A 25,887-nucleotide genomic window follows, 5' to 3' on the forward strand; every position below is an offset into this window, starting at 1 on the left:
AGATTTTTGGGGCGGGAGAAAAAAAGTTCTGACATAAGAATGGCCTTTTTGGGTCATACCAATGGTCCATCTAGGCCAGTATCCTGTCTTCTGACAGTCCAATGCCAAGTGCTTTAGAAGGGATGAGCAGAACAGGGCAACTATTGAGTGATCCATCCCCCATCATCCATTCCCAGCTTCTGGCAGTAAGGAGGATTAAAGACACCCAGAGCATGGCGTTGTATCCTTGACCATCTTGGCTCATAGCCATCGATGGACCTATCCTCCATGAACTTACTTAATTTTTTTTGAACCCAGTTATACTTTTGGCCTTCACAACATCCCCTGGCAACAGTTTCCGCAGGTTGACTGTGAGTTGTATAAAGAAGTACTACTTATGTTTTTTTTAAATCTGCTGCCTATTAATTTCATTGGGTGACCCCTGGTTCTTGCCTTATATGAAGAGTAAATAACACTTTTTCTTCACACTCTTCATGATTTTATAGACTTCTATCATATCCTTCCTAAGTCATCCCTTTTCTAAGCTGAACAGTCAGTCACCTTAATCTCTCCTGATACGGAAGCTGTTCCATTCCCTTAATCATTTTTATTGCCCTTCTCTGTACCTTTTCCAATTCTAATATCTTTTTTTGAGATGGGGAACCAGAACTATATGCCGTATTCAAGGTGTGGGCGTATCATGGACTTATATAGTGGCGATATGAATTGTTGGAATTGTTTCAATTTCTCATTTTGAAATTACTTTATTTTGTTTTTCTTTTGTATTATATAAAACAATCAAAATCAAACACTTTGAATAAGCTGAAATTATGTTTAAATTTTTCAGAGAATTTTGAAATGTCAGCTTTTGCTCTGATTAGTAGAAAGGATTTCAAGGTTTAGAAATTTGTCTTTGTGAAATGGAACTTCTGTCCTCTGCCAAGCTCTACTGAATATGCGAGCTATTATACTCAGCCTTGCCTTCCCCAGGGCATAGCATCTCTCTCCTGTTCTCTTAGATTTCTGCTGTGGTGGGTAGAATCTGCAGATATAATACTGGGCATGGAGTAAGGTTGCTGAGTTATATCATTGCAGAGATATTTCTTTTGAGGAGTTTTAAACATACCTGAATTCCTCTGCAGGGCTGTGAAAAATTCTTGATGTTTTTTAAGCTGATAGCACTGTGGAAACTTCTAAGACTGTTTTTTGTTTCTTTTTAAACAGGAACTGAATTTTCAGGTTTCAGAGTAGCAGCCGTGTTAGTCTGTGGCCTGGTCTACAGTACGCATTTAAACCGATTTTAGTAGCATTAAACCGATTTAACCCTGCACCTGTCCACACAACGAGGCCCTTTACATCGATATAAGGGGCTCTTAAAACCAGTTTCTGTACTCCTCCCCGACAAGAGGAGTGGCGCTGAAATCGGTATTGCCATGTCGGATTAGGGTTAGTGTGGCCACAAATCAATGGTATTGGCCTCCAGGCTGTATCCCACAGTGCACCATTGTGACCGCTCTGGAAAGCAATCTGAACTGGGATGCACTGGCCAGGTAGACAGGAAAAGTCCCGCGAACTTTTGAATTGCATTTCCTGTTTGCCCAGCGTGGAGCTCTGATCAGCACGGGTGGCAATGCAGTCCCAAATTCAAAAAGAGCTCCAGCATGGACCGTATGGGAGATACTGGATCTGATCGCTGTATGGGGAGACAAATCTGTTCTATCAGAACTCCGTTGCAGAAGACAAAATGCCAAAGCATTTGAAAAAAATGTCCAGGCTATGATACAGAATCCACAGCACAGTGCTGCGTGACAAGCGTAACGGAAAGCCAAAGAATCAAATGGACGCTCATGGAGGAAGGGAGGGAGACTGAGGACTCCAGCTATCCCACAGTCTCAGCCAAGAATGCAAATACTTTTCGGAGCTCCCAATGCCTGTAGGATCAAACACATTGTCCGGGGTGGTTCAGGGTATATCTTGTCAATTTACCCCCCTTCACTCCTGTGAAAGAAAAGGGAAAAAAATAGCTTCTTGACTTTTTTCAATGTCACAGTATGTCTACTGCATGCTGCTGTTACATGCGGTGCTGCAGCACTAAACAGCAGCATCCTCTCCTCTCCCTTCCCCGGTGGCAGACGGTACAGTGCAGAAGGACTGGTAGCCATCCTTGTCATCATCCCATGAGTGCTCCTGGCTGGCCTCGATAAAAATAGGAATGACTCCCGGTTATTCCCGACAGATAGTACAGAACGGCTGGTAACCATCCTCCTCATAGCAACTGGGGGCTGAGTTCCATCAGCCCCCGCCTTTCATGTCTAAAGAGAAGATTCTGTACTGCCTGGATATCATAGCAGCTGGAGGCTTCCTCCCCCTCATTTTATCTCACTAAAAAGTCAGTGTTTCTTATTCCTGCATTCTTTATTACTTCATCACACAAATGGGGGGACCCTGCAACGGTAGCCCAGGAGGGTTGAGGGAGGAGGGAAGCAATGGATGGGGTTGTCGCAGGGGCACCCCTTAGAATGGCATGCAGCTCATCATTTCTGTGGGATCTGACACAGAGCGGCTGTGTTCTCAGGTACACTGGTTCTCTAGTACACTTGCTCCATATTCTAGGCAGGACTGACTCTATTTTTAGATACGACATAAAGGAGGGAATGATCCAGGGGGCCATTCCCATTTTTGCCTTTGCGCCCCTGGCTGTCCTCAGTGAAGGTCAGCCAGGAGGACCCATGACAGCAGCAGACGGTACAGAACTACTGGTAACCGTCTCTTCCACCTTGCAAAGGCAAATGAATGCTGCTGTGTAGCGCTGCAGTACCGCCTCTGTCAGTGGCATCCAGTACACATACAGTGACAAAAGGCAAAACGGGCTCCATGGTTGCCATGCTATGGCGTCTGCCAGGGCAATCCAGGGAAAAAGGGCGCGAAATGATTGTCTGCCGTTGCTTTCACGGAGGAACGAATGAGTGACGACATTTATCCAGAATCACCCACGACACTGTTTTTGCACCATCGTGCATTGGGATCTCAACCCAGAATTCCAGTGGGCGGGGGCGACTGCGGGAACTATGGGATAGCTATGAGAGAGCTACCCACAGTGCAACGCTCCAGAAATTGACACAAGCCTCGGTAAATGGACGCACACCACCGAATTATTGTGCTTCGTTTGGCTGTGTGCACTCGACTTTATACAATCTATTTTACAAAACTGGTTTCTGTAAAATAGGAATAATCCTGTAGTGTAGACATACCCTGTATCAGCAAAAAGAACAGGAGTACTTCTGGCACCTTAGGGACTAACACATTTATTTGAGCATAAGCTTTTGTGGGCTAAAACCCACTTCATCGGATGCATGCAGTGACAAATACAGTAGGAAGATGCACACAGAGAACATGAAATAATGGATGTTACTATGCATACTACAATGAGAGTAATCTGTTAAGGTGAGCTATTACCAGCAGGAGAGAGAACTTTTTGTACTGGTAATCAAAATGGCCCATTTCCAGCAGTTGACAAGAAGGTGTGAGGAGCAGGAAAAAATAAACATAGTTTTACTTTGTGTAATGACCCATCCACTCCCAGTCTTTATTCAAGCCTAATTTAATGGTGTCCAGTTTGCAAATTAATTCCAATTCAGCAGTCTCTTGTTGGAGTCTGTTTTTGAAGACATTTTGTTGTAATATTGCGACTTTTACGTCTGTAATCGAGTGACCAGGGAGATTGAAGTGCTCTCCAACTGGCTTTTGAATGCTATAATTCTTGATGTCTGATTTGTGTCCATTTATTCTTTTACATAGAGACTGTCCGGTTTGGCCAATGTACATGGCAGAGGGGCATTGCTGGCACATGATGGCATATCACATTGGTAGATGTGCAGGTGAACGAGCCTCTGATAGTGTGGCTGATGTGATTAGGTTCTATGATGGTGTCCCCTGAATAGATATGTGGACAGAGTTGGTAACAGGCTTTGCAGGGATAGGTTCCTGGGTTAGTGTTTTTATTGTGTGGTTGCTGGTGAGTATTTGTTTCAGGTTTGGGCGGCTGTCTGTAAGCAAGGACTGGCCTGTCTCCCAAGATCTATGACAGATGGATCGTCCTCCAGGATAGGTTGTAGATTCTTGATGTGCTGGAGAGGTTTTAGTTGGGGGCTGAAGGTGGCCTGTCCTGTAGTAGGTGACTTCTGGGTACTTTTCTGACTCTGTTGCCAACTCTGTCCACCATTTCTTCTCATGCCACTCTTCACTGCATAAATGGCCCTACTGAGCCCAGAAGAGATCTCTGTGAATGTAGTTTCGGTGAAAGGTTTGTGATAGGCTGATGGTAACTGAAGTCTTCATTTTATCCACAGTTTCAGCAACACTGCCTCCCTGTCTGTCACATGCACATCTGGAGAGGAAAGGATAGTTGTATATTTTTCATGTCATTTTAGAGTTTGACATCCCCAGCTGAAATTCTAGTAAGTCTGTATCAAGGATTGTATTTTTCATGATGTGGACACTTCTCCACTAGAAGATATACTGAAATCTATATCTGGTTTCACGAGCAGTGATCCTATGGCCAGCTATTGGATGGCGTCCAATCTCATTGGTCACTCACTACCTATCTTTTGTTGTTAATAGTATATTTCAGTATCTAGGCCACATTTTAACCAGAGGATGGAAAACTTGCATTCTGTTATCCACTCTTGTGCTATTCATTTCCTGTGTGAGTTGTTTTGTATCTGAACCAAAGGGAAATCGACAACTTAATGGCAGCCACTCTGAAGTCAATGTTTACCAATAGTTTCTACAGCACACACTATCTGAGATTCCTAAATTGTTTCCTTCTCTGTTACAGGAGATAACTGTGCTGTAGAAACTGTAGGTTAACATTACAGTGGTTGCCATTAAGTAGTTAATAATAACAATTCTTGCAAGTTGTTTCCAGAATTTCAAACTCTTATAACCCAATCAAACTAACTTGGTTGTGTAATTCTTAGACTCTCCCTGGTGTCTTCACAAGCAACCGCCTAGAAGCCTGGTGATATTAAAGTAGTGGAAAAAATAGAATATATTGCATATCCCACTATAAACAGAATACTCCATCCAAGAACAGTAAATGTGCTGGGTTTTTTTTATTATTCAGTGAGCTAGAGACTATTTAGCACAACTCACTCGTGGTTTTTGCCATTTGTGAATTACCATATGCAGCCCTCCCAATTCATTGCATACAAAGGTATATTCAGCATCCACACATCTCATATTCTACATGTATTTTTTTGGTGCTAATATAATCTGGATGAGGTGAAGGCCTAGCAGCAGGGTGACCAGATGTCCTGATTTTATAGGGATAGTCCTGATATTTGGGGCTTTTTCTTATATAGGCTCCTATTTACCCCCACCCCCCATCCCAATTTTTCACACTTGCTGTCTGGTCATCCTATCTAGGAGGATTCTGAACCATGTAGATAATACCCGTTCAAACCAAACAAATATGTTGGCACGTTGCACTTCTTTTAGATTCGGCAACCCTTACATCAGTGGGGAGTATAAGACTGGAGTATCAATCCCTCGAGAAATAGTTTATATAAAACAGTATATCCAGCTCTATTGAATCCTGCCTTCAAGTGAAGTCCATAGCAAAACTCCTGTTGACTTTAGTAGTGCAGGATACAGCCCATACATAAAGAACAAAGTATAGTTGGGAATACACTCTTTCCTTGCATGGGTAACAGACCCTTAGATTTTGGTGTCTTCTTTACACTTAATCTGAGACTGAAGGTGCCATGTGTCTAATGATGATACAAGTTGTTGTGTGCTCTTCGTTCCATGTGTCTTTCGATTGGAATACAGCAGGTTTATCAGCTTATGCCTCATCACTTCTACTGGCTTTAAAATTAATCTCAAATAAAATACAATTGAATATCCACAAATGAAAATATGACTGAACATAAAGCCACCTTTACTCTGATTGGCAGCCTGCAATGGTTCTGCCATCCGAAGGACTCAGAATTCTGAGATGGTTTTTTTGACCACTGCTCTAAAGGGGCGGGTGGTAAATGTTAAACTGAAGCATCTGCTTGGCTATGCTAGCAGTGAAAGTTTTCACAGCTGCCAGACAGGGCTCCTTTACTCCTCTGATTTTTAAATATGCTTTTTAGGAGCTGGTCTAGTGAGCAACAGCACATAACTTTAACATTAGACTTACAAAATGAGCCTTTTATGCTTTGGAGCTCCATGTGCATGTAATCTCAACAGTAAGGAAGAGCTGAACAGAAAACAGTCTGGTGGGCAATATTTTGTACTTGGTCCATTTCAGAGTGTTTGTAAATGATGGAAACATAATTTTGATGTTCACAACAAAAGCATGTCTAAGCAAAGGGTATTTAGGGCTTGCGACAAGAAAATACAGTTGTCTCTGTTACTTGAGGGCAGATCTTTCTATGATGGAACCATAAACTCATTAGGAACTAGTTCTGCTCATGATGATTGAATGATGATGAAATGAATCTGTTATTTTGATCATAGGATCTGAGCTGTTGAGGTGTATCGCTCTTGTGAACATGTTAGTTTTGTAAATTATTTCAACAGTGTGGAGTTCTTACAGCTAATAAATATCCAAAGTTAAACCAATTGTGTTGCTTTACTTAAATACTGCTTTAATGTATTTTGTTCTATTGTTAGCAATATCTTCACATAAACTTAAAGACTATGGACCTGATTCTCCTCTCATTTACACGTGTGTAGCACCTCTGTCTGCAGTGGAATTACTCATTATTTGCACTGATGAAGAATCAGACCTTAATTTAAATTCCTCTAACTTTTGTTCTTTCCTATTTTTGTCAAATATTGAGTCCCATCCACCAATCTTCATGGCTGTTTGATGGCTTTTCTCAATGACAAAGCAGTGTATTTCAAGCTGGAACTTATTTAGAATCCCCAGGTCATTTCCCCAACATATTATAAAGTGCATCAGAAGTTGGTCTTAACTGTTTGCTAGTATCCCTGTTTAAGATCACAGTTCTTCCACAGAGAACAGAAGATGTATCTAGATGGTCCCCTTAAACCACTGCACATTTTGTCTTCTACATTGGAACCGTAAGTGTCTTGTCAAGCCAAGATGCAAATAATCAGTAAAACAACAGTATAATGAAAGTACTAAATAAATTTTGTATTCCTCAATCTTTCACAGTTCAGGCCTGGGGAACTCCAAGAATCAAAAATAGAGCTGAGCAAATAATTCATAATGTATAATTCATTCAACAAATTTTCCTTCTTTTCTCTTTTTCATGAGCCTTTCACAAGCAGAATTTAATTTTGTTCAGTAATTTAGGAGCTAACATTTAGTGTAAGGATTATTCAGCACCAGTTTGCTGTGAGGATTTGAAATTCAGAATCAGAACTTTTTTCTGTGGAGACACCTACTATTGTTTCTGATTGAGCCTAATTCTTAGAATCATATTTCCTATGTGAATACTCAAGATTAGGTATCTGACATTGTCTTTCTGCAAAATATTCTGCAATATTCTCTTAAAATCCACTCCTTTGGCAAACACCCGTGCCACATATTGCCAGAAAGTGAACAAAGGGTTGTATAAATAATCAAAGCAGACTCATTTAGAAAACTGTAAGGATGTTTGCATAAAATTATTTAAAGTATTGTCCCAGTTCTCGTGAAGACAAAAAATATTTCCTGCTTGGATGTGGAACTTCATCTCTGGTTTCTACTCCCTTCTCTTTAGTCAAAGAAACTTCTCCCTTTGCCTCCCTTAATGACCAAACGAAATTTGGCTGGTGCAAAGACCATATGGAGTCTATTGAACAGTCTGAGCATGCACCAAGTTCAGCTTCTAGGGGAAGCAGGTCTCTGAGGCTGCTGGAAATTTAAGGCCTGATCCAATGCTAACTGAATGGACAGACTTCCTTTGACTTTAATAGGTGTTGTATCAGGGCCCCACTGCAGAGGTTTAACCCTAATATTTGGAAGTAAAATGAAAGTTGGTAGAGAATAAATAACCCCAGTCGGTTGTAGAAGGAATCCCAATGGCAAAAGAGCAGATAGGCATCTCTTTAGCTCCTCTTTTTACTAAAATAATCCTAATTGGTAATCCACAGTATGGAAAGAAGATCAGTCTACTGAAAGACCAATATCTTCTTCACTCTCCATCTGCAAGACAAGTTTTAACTCCTGAATCGGGTATAAGAGGAGGACAAGGATGGAGACGCTCATAAACATGAAATCTCCACCTCTTGAAGGATCTCTGCAGGAGGCATCTGGTTCTGTGGCCCAGCTAAGTTTCTTGCTTAATAGCTCATCTGGATGCCAAAGGCTGTTGCATGACCTCCTTGGCTTGAGTATTGCAAAAGCAGTGGAACATTCCTGCTGAATAGAGGCTTTAGTCATTAAATCACTGCTTTTGGGGATGAAAAACCAAGAAAATTGAGAGCAATGTTAGATTGAATGAACACTGAAGTGTTAACAGACACAGTTTTGTCCTAACCCTCTCTTGCTGACTCTTTGGTTTCCTGATATTTGTTGCAAAGAACACTTGGAAATGTAAAGGAATAAAGAGTTATATTGCTGTGTCTCCTAAACATCACTAATGAAAATGTCTCAAACACACCTGTGAAATATACTACATACTCAACTAATGAATCTTGCTTTAGTCCTGATAATACTTGGGAGATTTAAAAACACTCGTTAAATGGAACTTGCCCAGCCTTTCCAGCTGGAAAAACTAGGACGTATTATTCTGGAAAAATCATAAAATCTTGGATAGGTTTCAGATATATTTCCAAATAGGATGGATCAACTGTTCCATAAGAGTTATCAGAAATGATTTTATAAATGTTTCTTATAAGAGGAGCATAAACTAGTTTAATTAAAAATGTTTTTGTTTATATGTGAGTTCAATGACCTGTAACTCATACTGCCTGGTGTGATATACTGCTTCCATATAAATAGAGTAATTTCCTTATATGTGAAACTTTCTTACCTTCCATACTGGGTAGGTATTTCTTCTGAATGTCTTGACTCAAGATAAGCAGTCAGTTCAATCAGAAGAAATTAGAACTACATGATGACCACAAAGGTGTCATGCAGCTAAGTGTCCTCTCAGGGACACAAGAAATACAAATATAGAACCGAATCCTTTAAAACTTTAGTCACATGAGTAAAATTGACTTCAGTGGGATGACTTGCACAAAGGAAGCCTACTTTATGTAACTAAAATTTTGCCAGCTAGGGCCCATGTTTATCAACATTTGGTCTATTGTATTTACCTTTATGTATAGTTGAACATTGAAGTCATACTTGCAGTAGAGTAACTACACTGCAGTATTTTAATAATTCCATGCTGATTTGTAGGTTAAAAAATTATAATTAGTCAGACAAAATATGTTATCAATTTAGCTTTATTTCCCAACTGTGCTCAGCTGTCACTTTTAATTATTTTCAGGATCCTGGTAATGATGTCATCCTCACATTTCCCCAAAGCTCTCCAGTGTTCATTTCAGATTATTGATGGAGGTATGAAAACTGAGTGTTTCCAAATCAAATATGCTTATAGAGGTAAATAGTGTGCAGGAAAGGATGGTTAAAATAAAGAATTGTGTGTTTCCTTGAAATTCACCAGCCCATTGATACTGCAGCAGTGCAGATCTCAGTGGAGCTTTTGTGCAATCCAATAAATACTATTTTAACAGGGGCAAAAAAACCACTCTGGACTCACCCATTAGACCTATTTTGATTTTATTTCATGGCTGACGGTTATATGTACTTGTGGCATTACAAGGATAAAATGATGTTTTGTGCTGACAAACTGTGCTTAGAATGTAGGTCTGGTGAATTTATACATTACGTACCTTGAAAAGTATTGGCATTGGGACATTTTCCTTCATTTTGAATATAGATTTTTAATGAATAAAATCCAGTAAATTACTGTTTAGGAATTTTGGCTTGTATCAGGGACTTAAAAAAAGTGGGGAGGGGGAAGCTGCTGCAACAATGTATGTTAATAAACATTCAAGAGTGAGGTTTGTGAGGAGACAAGGTACAACATTTGCTTAACTGAATAAGCACTATGCTCAGTCTGCCCAGGCCACTGGAAACATCTAATACATTGCAAGGCATGCTCAGAGGCTTAACCTATATAGCAGCATTGTATCTCTCGCATAATAACACTACATCATCTTAGCTGCATAGTCACTCCCATGCTAGTAAATGTTGGGTATAGGATTACAACAAAGTGAAGGTATTGCAGCCTGTAAAGAGTGAATAGGCACCATTAGGTCATGTGGCTGCTCTGAGGGTGGTGTATAAAAGGAAATGAAGATAGGTCAAAAGGGAAAAGGGCTGCCTAAGGTGGGGGAAGTCTCTGGGGAATTATTTTCTAGTGGTTTCTTTAGCTGATTTGCTTTTCTGATTGTTGGTAAATAATAAGAATAAAACTTTGAGCTCTGTTTCCCTTCCCTGGTTAGTGACACTGTTCACCAGTTCCGTGAATACTCACAAGCAATCCTCAGATGATGAACTATTCATACTAATTAAGTGGTGAATAATTTCACACAGTGAGTCCATTTGAGAAAACCCTAGCAGAAAAAGAAGGTAAATTTGCCCGAGTGGATTATTCACATGGCTTTAGTAATAGACATTTGGAAAAAGTTAGCAAATGAAGGAGAAAGATTTGAAGTCAGTAAGGAATATAAATCAATCCAGGAGACATCCAGGGTTGCTTGTACAGAAGGATGGGATTGATTGAGTGATATGGTGAAAAAGCAGGAAAGTAGAATAAGATAAACAAAAGGAAGGACTGGCGTGTTTGGCTCAGTGACTTTTTCCTGTTTTCAAAATACATTATCTGAATTGGTGGCAATCCATTTGGTAAAGCTTTGCTGATTGCTATTTTACACACACACCGTGTGAATAAGGAAGACTGGCCTCCATTATCCTCCTTTTTCAATTCAGGCTTCAGAGTGACTGCTTTAATTTAGAAGTCAATAAACACCATGCATGCTTACAGCATCCAAACCAAGAACTATTGGAAACTGGCACACTTGAACTTCCTTTTGCTAGAAAACAGAGGCTTGGCTTTCAGAATTCATATTTTTCTGTACTGTACATATCTTTTTTATTAAAACAGAATCCGTTTTTTCCAGTTGGTAGCTGAAAGCTGCTTTTGTTGAGGGAAAACTACTGTTAAAACTGGGGTTGCATTCAGTTATGAAGAAGAGGGCAGCTTTGCAATAGAAGTTGCAAATGTTATTAAAATGTTATGTTATTTCAACTTTATCTCTAGCTTGTGCATATACTAATGTTTTCACTGGGTGTTTTGCCCTCTTTAGGCATCAGATTGTTCTTTTGTCTTGGGTTTTTGTGACCTGAGCCAAAGCCCATTCAGGTCCATGGTAAGACTCCCGCTGACTTCAGTAGGCTTTGGACCAGACCCATAAAGTACTGTTCTGCTTGGAAAAGTGACTCTAAAAATGGCATTGTGGGATTCTTTTTTGTCTTCCAGTGATTTCAATATCAACTGTGCTCAATTTTCAAATTAAAAAGTGATATTGCTAAGTGCCATCCTGATCAATGCACATCTCTGGGAGTTTAGTGTTCTGCCCCTCGGTCATCATTAACAATGATAATCTGTAGGCCCAATGATGCCCTCAGTGATACCTGTGCAATCCCATTGCCTTGAAAAGATTTGCACAGGTTTAAGTGACTGGAATTTAATAAACACGTTTGTACAAGAAGGAACAGAATCCACCTTGTCCTCTGACAGGAGTAAGAAGCAGAAAATACTTACTTTTTCTTTTTTCTTTTTGCTAAAGCAATCAGATGTGACTGAAACACATAGTGTAGATTGCCAGCCTACTGGAGTAGTAGGGGTTATCTTTTTGTTCTGTGTTTCTGTCCCTGGCACCTGTCCACTGGTCCATGACTAGGGCTTCATAAATTCATAGATTCTAGGGTCAGAAGGGACCAATGTGATCATCTAGTCCGACCCCCTGCACAAAGCAGGCCACAGAACCCTACCCATCCGCTTCTATAACAAACCCCTAACCTACGTCTGAGTTATTGAAGTCTTCAAATTGTGGTTTGAAGACCTCAAGCTGCAGAGAATCCACCAGCAAGTGACCCATGCCCCACGCTGCAGGGGAAGGCGAAAAACCTCCAGGGCCTCTGCCAATCTGCCCCGGAGGAAAATTCCTTCCCGACCCCAAATATGGCGATCAGCTAAACCCTGAGCATGTGGGCAAGACTCACCAGCCAGCACTCAGAAAAGAATTCTCTGCAGTAACTCAGATCCCATCCCATCCAACATCTCATCACCAACCACTGGGCATACTTATCTGGCGATAATCAAAGATCAATTGCCAAAATTAGTCTCTCCTATCATACCATCCCTTCCATAAACTTATCAAAGTTAATCTTAAAGCCGGATATGTCTTTTGCCCCCACTACTCCCCTTGGAAGGCTGTTCCAGAACTTCACTCCTCTAATGGTTAGAAACCTTCATCTAATTTCAAGTCTAAACTTCCTAGTGTCCAGTTTATACCCATTTGTTCTTGTATCTACATTGGTGCTAAGCTTAAATAATTCCTCTCCCTCTCTAATATTAATCCCTCTGATATATTTATAAAGAGCAAGCATATCCCCCCTCAGCCTTCTTTTGGCTAGGCTAAACAAGCCAAGCTCTTTGAGTCTCCTTTCATAAGGCAGGTTCCAGATGCTATGGTAATACAAATAAATAAATATGATGATATCTGAGTGAGAATGTGTCATTTTTAGTTTCTTTCAGAGTAGAACCACACTGTAATACCGTTTTTGGTGCATATTTATCCCTGCTATAACTCCATTGGGCTCCGTTTAGCCCCATGACTCTATAACATCAGTCTAGAGAAAATAGCGTATCAGTGTAAGAAATAATATTTTGTTTTCTCTCTTTGGATTTTTTACATGGGAAACATAACATTTAATTGGATGTCTTAAAGTATAAGGCCAGACTAATGAACGGAAGTAAGACATGGTGCCAGGAAATAGCAGTAACTGCACCATACATTTTTTTTCAACCAATGTAGATATTAAAACTGGCTGCTGTTACTTTAGGACACTAGTAATTTATCTTTGTTTAGATATAAACAATTACTAAGAACTGTTAATTCTTTTCAGATATCCTAGAAAGAAAAATTGAACACTATCAGCCATTCTGTTCCCATCAGCCAACCAAATTTCAGGATTCAATGCAGATGCTGTATAAACAAACACTTTTAAATTCGCAGATGTGAATTTTTACTGTTTCACAGATTATTTCTTTAATAAAAGTGTAACACACACAGGTGCTGGTAAGACTGAACTTTATTTACTATCCCTAATCATCAGACACTGGTTACAAATGATTAATTTTCCCATCGTATAAGAAGGGCTGCCATTCACTGACTCCAGTGGCTACTGTTAACATTTTCTGGAATGAATAAGATTTGTTGGTGTGTCCCAAATAAAAGCTGGTCAAAACTCAGAATTTTCACTTTGTGGGAAACTATGAAATTTCAAAATGGGTTTTCATTCCAAACTGGAACAAAAAATACTTTAAAATTTCCCATGAAATGGAAATTCTGAAAAACTTTGATTTTGAAAATTTTATTTAGTAAAAATTTTTGAAATTTCATTTAAAAATAAATATTGCCTTTTTAATTTTTTATATTATTTTTTCTTGATGTGGTGGTGGTGGTAATGCAGAAAATGAAGTTACTTCATGTTATGCACTATACTGATGTATGATATACATCATATCATGCATTTCCACTGCTGACGTATCAAACTATATAAAAATACTATAGAAGTGAAAATAAAATAAATTTCTAAATAAAAACTTTCTAGGATGAAATTTTCAGAAATGTTTTTGTTTCAATGATGGTGGAGGTCGGAATTTGTGGGACTCTTCATTGAAAACCTATATGGGGTTTTTTTGGAAAAATTTCAGTTTTTAATCAAAACAGCATTTTCTGACAGAAAAAAACTGTTTCAATAGACATTTTCCCACTAGCTCTAGTCCCAAAACCTCAGACACATCATCTTAACCATATTTAATCTGGTTTTTGGATTATTATTATTTATCTTGTGCTATTTAAATAATGCCTGAAAGTATGCTGGGCACCTCATAATAGAAATAAGAAGATATGTTCATAAATATCAGGGTTGGAAGGGACCTCAGGAGGTCATCTAATCCAACCCCCTGTTCAAAGCAGGACCAATCCCCAACTAAATCATCCCAGCCAGGGCTTTGTCAAGCCTGACCTTAAACCTTGTTCCTTGGAGCACAGTCCATTTTTTTTGGTTCTGTTTGTATAGCATTTGTACAAATGGGGCCCTAGTCCATACTAGGCCTTCTAGGTGCTACCACAATAGAAATAATAATAATGTGGTCCCTATCCCAAGTGGCTTGCAAACTAATAACAGACATGATTCCATAAAAGGCAGGGGAGGAACATATATAAGATCATATGGTTTTCAAGCATGCAACATGACAAAGTAAAAGTGGTTTTGTTTTTTTGCTGAATTTTTTAAAAAATATATATTAAATTGGCTAGTGACTTGTGGATTTTTCATGTCGGAAGCGGGTATTCTGGCTCTGATTGAAGAGAGGGGAAAGAGTTGGTCAGTTATCTAATGACTGAATTACTTTCTCTTACACTGTGCTTTTCTAAAATGCTATTAGCAAGCTTTATTACTTCAGTGGCAATCATGGGTATTATTTCGTCCTTGTTCCATCCGAAAGCAATCTTAGTTAATCCTTCAAAAATGTGGTGTTTGCTTTTAATTTCCATCTTCTCTTGCGCTTTTGTGAGTGAGTGAGGCACCTGCAATAGACTAATTTCTAGTGAGAGTGATACGTAGCTGAACTCACTATGAGCTGCAAAATGTAATAATCTTCCAAGTAGAAATTTCTACTGACAAACTTGGCTAAGCGTGCATCAAGACACAAGGAGTGTGTCCAAGATACTCCAGAGCGCGCACACTTCCCTCTGGGGAGAGGATGAGAGAAAAACACGTGACAGATGTTAGCCACATTGCTGGAGAGTGCTCAGATACTACAGTGAGTGAGCACAATGGAAGAGAACAGGACCAAACTCTGCACTCCTGACTCAGGCAGAGCTTCCCCCAAGTCAGAGGGATTTTTGCATGAGCTAAATTACAACTGCAAGATTTGGCCCAACTGGGGAGGATTATATTAAAACAAAAAACACCCTTTTCTTAAACTGACTGCCAAGGATGAATAAACATAAAACTGAACCATTGTTCCTGTTGAAAGCATGGGCTGGATAATGTAATGATACATGCAAACTCTTAGATGTAGGTCCTGAGGCAGAAGAGTTTTTTGATCTCACTGCAGTTTTCAGCCTACTGGGCAAGGGAATTAAGCTGGCAACTTCACTAGTTGTTAATCATAGCTGAGCCCTGCTGACCTTGCTGAAACAGTGTCTTCATGGAATACATCTAAAGAAACGATGTAAAATGAAATATCATCTTAGATACTGGGCTTAGTACTGTGCAAATAAGGGTGGAGTGAAATCATTAAGCACTCTCTGATATAGAATAGCTTAATATGTTACAGTATTAAACTGTTTTTACCCTTTTTTCTCCCATACTTATGTGGATATACAAATATGTATTTGTCAACATTTCTCATGCTTTCTTTAAACCTGGGAGCTGTAGTAGCTTACATAATAATAAAGGCATTGATTCTTAATTCCTGGACCCACCATTTTAGAATCAAAGATTTCTAGATATTATTTCTAACCCTTCCAGCAATCAGAGATTATTACTGGAACTTATTGAATAATTCACAGTGAATAATTTACTGTTACTTATGGTGGTTTTGTGCTATGGATTTTCTGCAATCAGATCATCATGATTTCCAGATACATATTTGTATTTCAAATCCACTCAGTAAGTGTGTTGCAATTTTTTTTAACTGCCTGGATTGAGCACATAGCGGGGGAGATTTTCAAAGGCACAAATGACAAATAGGCATCTAACTCCCATTAAATCTACCATAAATCATTGTTTCTCTTTCCTGATTAGATACATTTAGCATTTTGTAGCATCTTGTAGTGCCTGACTGATTTCAATGGGAGCTGAATAAGGAGGATAATCTTGAAGAAACCACCACAGGGCTTTGAATTTTTCCATGAAAGGTACCAGTAGCAGTTTAGGGAAAGGGAAGGCATTGTAAAGCATTTTGAGATCTTTGAGTTAAAAGGTGCCCTAGGGATGTAAGGTAATATTTATGACTTCATACAGGTGAATAAAATACACGATTTTGTGGGTTTTCCCCTTTCATGTCCAAGGTAGTAACACAAAGGCCCAAAGTCATTCCTTGAACAACTCCATTGATTGTAATGGAGTTGACTTGGACCCAGTGTTGGCAATTTTCACCTAAAGCAACACATCAAGTACTGGGACAGAAGGCAAGAAAGCAATGGCAGTGTTAAATAGTGCAATTATTTCCCATTATTTTGCCTTCTGACTTTGCATAAATGAAACACACAGAATGCTGAAATAATCTTGCATGGAGGATCATTCAAACAAAATGTCACCGCTGACTATGTCAGCTCTTTTCATGCATGCTGAGTAACCTGCTGTGTTTTGGCAGCTTTAAGACTGAAGCATATCATGCACATATTGAAAGCATGCAAATGTTTGAACAAAACCCGACTGAGTAGTTATTACTTTAGGAATGTTAATCATTACTTTTATGTGGATAAGCTCCCTGAAGCTGTTTGCATTTAAAATTCAACCACACACACGATGCACAAGTTTGATTCAGTCTGTGTAATTTTTCTGTGTTTATATATCTGTAATGGTAACACACTGGTGTCAGATCTTATGAAGTTAACGTAGAAATAAATATTAAAGGGAAAAAGGATTAATCATTTACAGTCAGGCAAATCTGAACACCTGGATACATACAGAAAACTCATTGGAGGCATTGGAATATGTAAACTAAGCTCTAGAGTGTTAATGGAGGAATAGTTAGTTAATGTTAATTCAACTGCACAAAGGAAATGTCAGGAATAAAAGGAAAGAAGCAACATTTTGCTGTGCAAAGCAAGAGAGATTATATTCTTAAAAATGTTTGTTAAAAGCTAGAGCCTAATCTTGTAGTCCCTACTCACCTGAGTAATCCTTTTCCAGATTTATATGTACAAGGGTTGCAGTTTGAGTTAGGGCCTGATGCTGAGAGGTGCTGAGCTCCTGCAGCTCCCATTGATGTCAGGATCAGGCTTTTGTAGAGGGATAGTCTAATGCCAATGACTGTGAATTACTGTGGCCCAAAGTTTCAAAAGTGGATTCTGTTTTTGGATGCCAGTGGTCCAAGTAGCGTGTGCAATATTGCAATACCCCAAATTAGAGGCCACATGTCTTGGCTCGTGTCTGTAATCTGTGCATATTACTGCTGCATATTATGTATTCTTTCTGGGCCTGAGCAACTGCAGCTCCATGTGACTTCAGTGGAGTTTATGGTGTGCAGTAGCTCACTGGGCTCTTATACCACCAGTGGCCAGTTTTTGCAGGGTGACAGAGAAGATTAGGGCAAGGTGAGCAAAGGGAGCAGGAAAACGGGGGAGAGTGAGAGTTTGAAGTAAGCTGGAGTGAGTCCACGGAAAGGGTTTTTCAACTTTATAGCCTATATAAATCCTACACTGAATATATATGCTCAAAAGGAAGAGCTTCTGAGTTCATTCCTGCCATTCATCTGGAAATAAAAACAGAACAATGAAGTACAGAAAGAGAGAAACCTAAACTAGCCATATTATTAATGACTATTCTAAACACAGACATTAAGTCTGATCCTGCAAGGAGCTGGAAGTGCCCTGGGAGCAACATACCCATGAAGTCTGTGTGAAATGGAATATACTCACAGACATAAAATGTAATGCTAAAAATTCTAAAATGTAGATAATTGCCCAATATATGTATTACATAAAACTATCCCAGTTTCCTGTTGTTCCTAATGCTGGCCATTTTAGTTTTAAGTGCCTGCAATTCATAATAGGAAATCTACAACATGATGACAGCTAATCCAATAGTCAGACTAAATCTCACTATCAAATTTGTGATTCATTTAAACAAAAGTCAGAAAGATTCATAATACGCAAATGCCTTAGACATCTGTATGGAGGTGTTCCCTTCAAACATCTGAAGACATTTAAAACCTGAAAAATATAATTAAAGAAAGGTTTTTATTACCCGGAGCAGCGCTACCTTCCCCCAAAAGACTGATTGGCAATCTAAAAAGAGAAATTTGTCTTCGTTTAAGCCAGACACTACTGCCTATGAAGGGGACACTCTGTCTGCATTCTCATTTTAAATTAACTTTTCTGCCAATTAATCACTACTGCTTTCATTGGGATTTCATACAGAACACAACTCATTATGGAGAATGGAAAATCTGTTTTTCAACATGAAAAATTATTTCAGCACCACCATCTGCCCACCAAAAAATGAGTTCAAAGAATCCATTCTGTTTTGCCTCACATTTTGGAAGATGGTTAAAATGAAGTCTCTGAATGAGCTAACTTCCTGCCACTTAGACAGGATGTATTGGTGATTCTTTACATATTGATCTCCCTTTACAAGTCAACATTTACCAACAGTTGTCACACCACTGTTTTGTTTCTATTCTATGTGCAGTGAAATACACCAATATGTGATACCTCTATTGGTAAACATGGTAATAGCAATCACTGTGGCTAAATGAATCATGTTATCTGATGCATTATGGAGCAATATCTAATATGAAATTATGGTATGATATTGATTACCATACATGCTTAGTTGCATATCCACTAATGGTATGTGCATGAGTCCAGTTCCACTCCCCTGTTTTTTTCTGAGTACTGTAACTTGCAATTCCTGACTTAGGCCCTGATTCAGGAAAGCATCCCTACTCAGGACAGCACTTAAGCACATACTTATTTTAAGTCCCATAAAAGTCAATATGTCTTAAATGTGCATAAATGTAAGCACATATTTAAGTGCTGTCCTAAACATGACCACATGACTATATTTGGAGCACCTAGGGCTGTCTTTGTGGCCCTAAGTGCTTTTGACAATGATTTAGAGATCATGTCCCAAACCTACCTCCTTGGAGCACACTCAGTTCAGTGGGAGTCCTCATAGAGAAAGTCCCTACTAAATGTGGCCAGATCAGCTCCTAAGTCTTAGGTTGTGATAACCTGCTGGTGAGAAATTAAAATAAAAGAACATTAATTATTTAATGATTTTATCTTCCAGGCAGTAGGCAAACATTATCCAGTTTGTACATTTACCACTGCTATGAAGTAGGTACTGTAGATAGTACTATTAATCCACATTTTGCCAGGGTCAAGTTGGAGAGTCAGTGGTGCTCTTCCAAACTCCAGCCACAACATAAGTTCCACCCCCTGGAGTCACCAAAATTAGATATCACTTTCAGTAGAGTGTGTAAACATTCAAAATATGATTGTGTGCTCTGGAGAGGGGTGGGGTCGGAGGGAGTCACTCAGGAGGGGGCTTGCCAGCCCTGTATCCTTTTAGTTCGTCTTGATCTTGGTTTGTCTCCAATGCTTTGCTGGACTCCTTGGGCTTGCCATCTTCTTGACTGGTGGTACCTCCTAAAAGTTACCTATTGTGGCATCAAAATGAACCCTCACTCATGCTCAGTTGTGTGGATCTTCATATAATATTTCCTTTCCGTTCTTCCATTTGTGAAAAATCCACACCCCTGAGCACCATAGCTATGCTGATCTAACCCCTGGTGTAGAAGCAACAAGGTCAATGAAACAATGCTCCCAAAGGTAGTGGTGGTCTTACAGTGATGAAAAAAAACCTTCTGTTGTGGTAGGCTGCATCTACACTACAGGGTTATGCTGGCATAGCTATGCCACTATAGTCTCAGGAGTGCAGACATGGCCAGAGAATTTAAGTGATATGACTAAGGTTGTGCAACAAATCTGTGTTAGAGCTAGGATCAGAGTCTGGGAGTTATGGGCTCTCAGTACTGTGCTCAGGCTAGCTCTAGCCCATTTGAAATGTTCAGAACTGTAATCAGTTTACCTTCGAATGTAATTTGTTTCAAAGGCAAGAAATCCTTGATTAAGTCAGTTAGGTACCCAGTTGTGGAGTGGTATCCACACCATAATGGTACAGTAAATATTTTTGGCTACGTAAAGTTAGCCATGATCTCTGAATTTTACTTGAATAAAGTTTTAAGGGGTGTCTGAATCTAAAGATGTGGTTGGGTTCCATCTTTCAAGTGCATGAATTGAGATGTTTTCTGACATTATTGAATCTTACCTATCCAATCCATCTGTGATACATGTAACGTATCCATTGTGATCACTGTGATATCATGCATCTGTTTATCCACAAGTAACATACTTTTGGAAAGAGGTGATTCTGAACATTTTACATTCTTTCCCTATCCTTACAGCATAGTCTCTAAAGTATTTTAGTAATAACGAGGTGAAAGTCTTTGAAAATGAGCCTTTTTTTTTGCCCCTTTTCATTATTATGATAAAGTATTGATTCAGGGAGACAGAGGGGAAAGCATTGTTTTAGTTCTGTTAAAAAGAACAGTGGGGAACTTTTAGAGACAGAAAAGATATGCACATTCCCAGGTTAGGAATGTTCTTTTTGAGAATAACAAGCTGTGAATGTGCAGCTGCAGGCTTCACTGTTCTGAATAATCCACGTTCAGAGACTGCAAAGTCATCAATATTTATGGATTTGTGGGATCATCCCTGGCACGCAGTTACATCTGCCAACTTTCTGTATATTCCACATCCTTTTCTCTGCAAGTTTCAGGTTCTTATTTCCTGTGACGAGCAGTTTGCACTTTGAAGCAGGGCTCCTTCAGTGAAACAGAGAGCATGCTTCCTGAATCGTACTGAGCAAGCATGTTAACCATCCGCATCAAGATACACCCACTGGAGCAAATGTTGTGTGAGAAATGGGAGCTGCCAGTTGTTACACTGTTTCCCAAACTTAGCCTTATTTTTGTATGTAGATTATTTCTGTTATCACTTCTTTTCTCTGTACTTCTTTAAATGGAAATACTCCTACTCCCTGCTACAAAGGCTGCTGCAATGTTTTGTTCAGATACAGCTTGCTCCAGAGCAGAGAGACACACACAGTATACGCTCTCTCACTGGCAACATTCCTGCAGGAATTTTGACTCTTTGATGCTTATTTTCATCCCAAATCAGAACAAGAAGTCACAACATTGAAATTTTTCACAGACCAAAAAAAGTTTGGAGAAACGTTGACTTAGAAGTGTCTAAACATTTTGTTTTGACATTTCGGATTGAAATGAAATGTGTCTACACTCCTGAAACAAAACATTGGGTTTGCTAAACTGAAATGCTTCATTCTGAGCCTGTTCAGCACTAAACTGCATCTGCCTTTGGTGCCATGATGTTCATGGGAGTTGTCATTTGAGAGCTTAATGTCCCATTCTTCTCTGTGGGCCAGGCTGCCAGGCGAGGCTCCGTCTTCTGCTGTTCTGACTCCTGTGATACACCATGCAATTCGGTTAGAGGGGAGCCCGTGGTGCATCACGGGAGACATAATCTGGCCAATTAGCCTGCCCCTTAAGGGAGAATGGGACATAAAGTGCCTGTGAGGCACAGCAGCACCAGAGGCAGATACAGATTAATGTTGAACTGGCTCAAAAATAAAATGTTTCAGTTCACTTCAGCAAACAAAAATATTTTTATTTGGGTTGAACCAACATGAAATGAATATTTACTTTAGGTTTTCCAGATGGAAAACTATCAAACCTTGGAAAAATTGGAACTTTACTGTGGAAAATTTTGATATTCCAGAAACTTGTTTTAGTTGAAAAATTGTTTAAATGGAAAATTCCTGGCCAGCTCTACTCAGGAGTTTTTATCACTGTGTCTATTACTCTCAGAAGGCTTAGATGACATAGTGCAGTAGGGTTAACAGTGTAAAGAATGCGAGTCCTGTCTACATAGAGGCATTGGCTGCTGCTGCAATTGATCGAGCTGTACCAGTGGTTAAGTAGGTGTCTGTATTTCCTCGTATAGACAAGGGCACAGAGATGTTACTTTAGTTCTCTTATTTGATTGTTTTCTTAATTTAAACTCAAGGTAATTATGAGTGAAAGTATATGGTTAATCTTCATGTACTGAAGACCATAGTATGTATTTTCTTGCTGTTCCTAAACACAAAATCATATTTCAAAGTAATAAACATGCAGCACCTATCATAATACATCCAAATAGAACCTGGCCAGTACTGTGCAAAAATGTTCTTCAAAGGTTTGTTTGAATATTTAAAAGAATGTGGTTTATCCATGATTGTGTTGTTCTTGGTTTCTCATGAATACTCATGGGTTTCAGTTTTACTGGCATTAAGCTGAATGTAAAGTGAATTTTAATCTGTTGTGGTTGATCACTAAAAGGAAGTGTATCTTAAATTGACTGAGCATTCCCATCAAAAACCTAAACCTATCTGAATTGATAATCTTAGTAGTTAACAGAATACCATGTGACCAATTCCAACTCAGCAGCCTTGTTTAAATAGTATGCATAGAATAGAGGAAGAGTGTAGAATCTTTCATAAAATAAAATGAATGCTTCAGAGAAAATTATCTAGTCATAAATGTCAAGAAAAAGAAGAGGAGGTTAAATTTATCACAAACTAATCAGTACAAATTATTCTAATATTCATTAGCTTTTCATTTATACAGGGACTTGTTAGTGAAATTGCAGGGCATTTGGGAGAAGTAAATGGCATATTTAGCAAATGATAATTAAGCAAAGCAAAATACTTCAAATTGTGGACAAGTACATGGACTAACTGTGAGGCTACAGAATATCTGGCATCAGGGAAGAGACATCTTAGAAAGGATGGAATTTCTCTGACTTGGCTTGGTAAATAAATTTCTTTATTTATATGGCCCAATGAGCATACAATATAGTATACCATACATTCTTCTGGTCAAGTCAAATTAATGACACCACATTAAAGCTGTCTGGTTCCTGAGCTCGTGCTGTGTTCAGGCACATTAGAGACTTTGCCTTTTAGTTTCAAAAGGTGGAAGTATTAATTTTTAAAATTTCCATTCCTATGGGATATAGTTAGGCCATGTCCAGATGGCATATGAAAATCATCAAAGGTCTCCAATTTTCATCTAGCAAAATCTGTGACTTGAGACTATAGCTCAAAGTCTGCTGTTCATCTGTCAAGATTGAGGGGTATTCATTGTACGGTAACCACGCCTCGCAGCAGATGCCAGCTGGTGTATGTCTTTGTAAAACTACCTGGGCTCAATCTGTAGAGGCCTGTTCCTGTGGCATTCTGAGAGCCTCCTGAGAAGTGCTGGAGTAATTAATAGATTCCAAAGCCAAAAAGAACTATTATGGTCATCTAATCTGATCTCCTGCATAAAACAAACCATAGAATTCCCCCAAAATAATTCCTAGAGAAGACTTTTCAGATAACCATCCAATCTTGATTTTAAAATTGCCAGTGATGGAGAATCCACCACCATCTTTGCTAAATTGTTCTAATGGTTAATTATCCTCACTGTTAAAAGTGTACACCTTATTTCTAGTCTGAATTTGTCTATCTTCAATTTACAGCCATTAGGTCATGTTGTTGTTATTTTCTCTGCTACATTGATGAGCCCAATACAAATATTTGTTCTGATGGATGTACTCATAGACTGTAATTAAATCATCCCTTAACTTTGTCTTTGTTAGACATGAGGAGCTCAATCACAGATTAGTTTATCGCTATAAGGCATGTTTTCTAATCCTTTAATAATTCGTGTGCCTCTGCTCTGAACCCTTTCCAATTTATCAACACCCATTTTGAATTGTGGACATCAGAACTGTCCACAATAATCCAGCATTGGTTGCACCAGTGCCAAATACAGAAGTAAAATAACCTCTCTACTCCTACTTCAGATTCCCCTATTTATGCACCCAAGGATCGCATTAGCCCTTTTAGCCACAGAGTCTCACTGGTAGCTTGTGTTCAGCAGATTATATCCCTGCCCCTCCCCCCACAAAAATCTTGTTCAGTCAGTCTCCCAGGATAGAGTCCCCCATCCTATAAATGTGGCCTACATTCTTTGTTCCTAGATGTATACAATTACATTGACTTGTAATAAAACACATTTTCTTGCACCCCAGTTTACGAAAGGATCCACATATCTCTGTATCAGTAACCTGTCGTCTTTACTATTTACCATTCCTTCAATTTTTGTGTAATCTGCAAACCTTATTAGTGATAATTTCATGTTTCCTTCCAGACCCTTGATGATAAAAATGTTAAGTAGTGTAGGGCCAATAACCCACTGGAAACAAATGGAAATGCAGTCCTTTGACGATAATTCCTTATTGACAATTATATTTTGAGATCTATCAATTAGCCAGCTTTTAATCCATATAATGTGTGCCGTGTTTATTATTCTAGTCTTTTAATCAAAATGTGATGTGGTACCAAGTCAAATGCCTTACAGAAGTCCAAGCATATTACGTCAACACTGTTACTTTTATGAGCCAAACTTGTAATCTCATCTAAACAAGATACCAAGATAGTTTGACAGGATCTATTTTCCATAAACCCATGTTTATTAGCATTAATTATATTACTCTCCTTTAATCCTGCATCAGCTGCTCCATTATCTTGCCCGGGATTGATGTCAAATATTTACCCTGTTTAAATACTGGCAAAACACAAACTTTCTTCCAGGCTTCCAGAACTGCCCAGTGTTCCAAGACTTATTAAAAATCAACATTAACAGTCCAACAAGCTCCTCATCCAGCTCTTTTAAAACTCTTGGATGCAAGTTATCTGGACCTCCTGATTTAAAAATGTCTGACATTAGTAGATGCTTTTTAAAATCCTCTTGAGATACTAGTGGAATGAACTGTTGTCATTTTATATGACTTACATCATGCATCTTTTCCAAAACAGAACAAAAGTATTTATTGAATACTCCCACCTTTTCTTCATTATTATTGGTAATTCTCCTATTTCCATTAATAGAGGTCCATTGTTAGGGTTATTTTTGTTCCTAATATAGTTTAAATTCTCCTTTTTTTGTTATCCTTAACTCTGATGATGATAAATACTCCCACAGAAATACTCCCAAAACTTTGCAGGATTTGGACCCTAGACCAGTTTTGACAGAGCTGATAAGTACTCAAAACAAAGATTAATCCTACAGTGTATATAATTAAATAATATATGTAATATACAGAATTATTATCATTATTTATTTGTATTCCAAAGACACCCCCATTGTGCTAGGAGCTGTACAAACATATAATAAGAGACAGTTCCTGACCTAAGGAGTTTATGTTCTTTAGCCCTGGTCCTACAAGGTGCTCACTCCATGTATGTGATATGTATGCTTGACTTTTTTAATGTATTATGTGGGGTCAGAGTAGGATGAGAGGGGGAACATGAATATGATGTTGCAGGAGCAAGGGAAAGAAAGAGACCAAAGAAAAAGAAGAGGCATATTGGGGATTGGAATAGTGGAAAGAGAGGCTGGCCAGGGGCATGGAGAGCAGTGAGAGTGGGGCTTGAAGTGCATGTAAGGGAAGGAGCAGAATGAGATTGGCGCAAACAGCCAGTCAGCAAAGGCAAGCTAAATTTGTATAGGCTTGTACACAAGTCACTACTGAGAGCTGAACAAAATAAAAATGTCATTCTGGAGAAGAGCAGAGGGGTACACTCATGGTATTAAAACATAACACTCCCCCCCCTTTAAATAAGAAAGACTTTATTTAATGCCATGGGTCTGATACTTTTGCCCTTCACTTCTACTTATAAGTAGGCATTTGTTATTAAGGATGTGATGGAAATAGTTTCTTGGCCTCTGATGGTCTCAAAGACAGGAAAAA

The 25,887-nt window shown here is 38.9% G+C and overlaps 1 protein-coding gene across 1 annotated transcript in view; it reads right to left on the bottom strand.

The window, feature by feature from the left end:
• LOC127049826 (uncharacterized) overlaps nucleotides 1–25,887 on the bottom strand; it is a 459,120-nt gene that overhangs the window by 161,103 nt on the left and 272,130 nt on the right. The window lies entirely within an intron of this gene.

This window comes from Gopherus flavomarginatus, chromosome 4, assembly GCF_025201925.1.
Source record: "Gopherus flavomarginatus isolate rGopFla2 chromosome 4, rGopFla2.mat.asm, whole genome shotgun sequence".
Lineage (NCBI taxonomy): Eukaryota > Metazoa > Chordata > Testudines > Testudinidae > Gopherus > Gopherus flavomarginatus.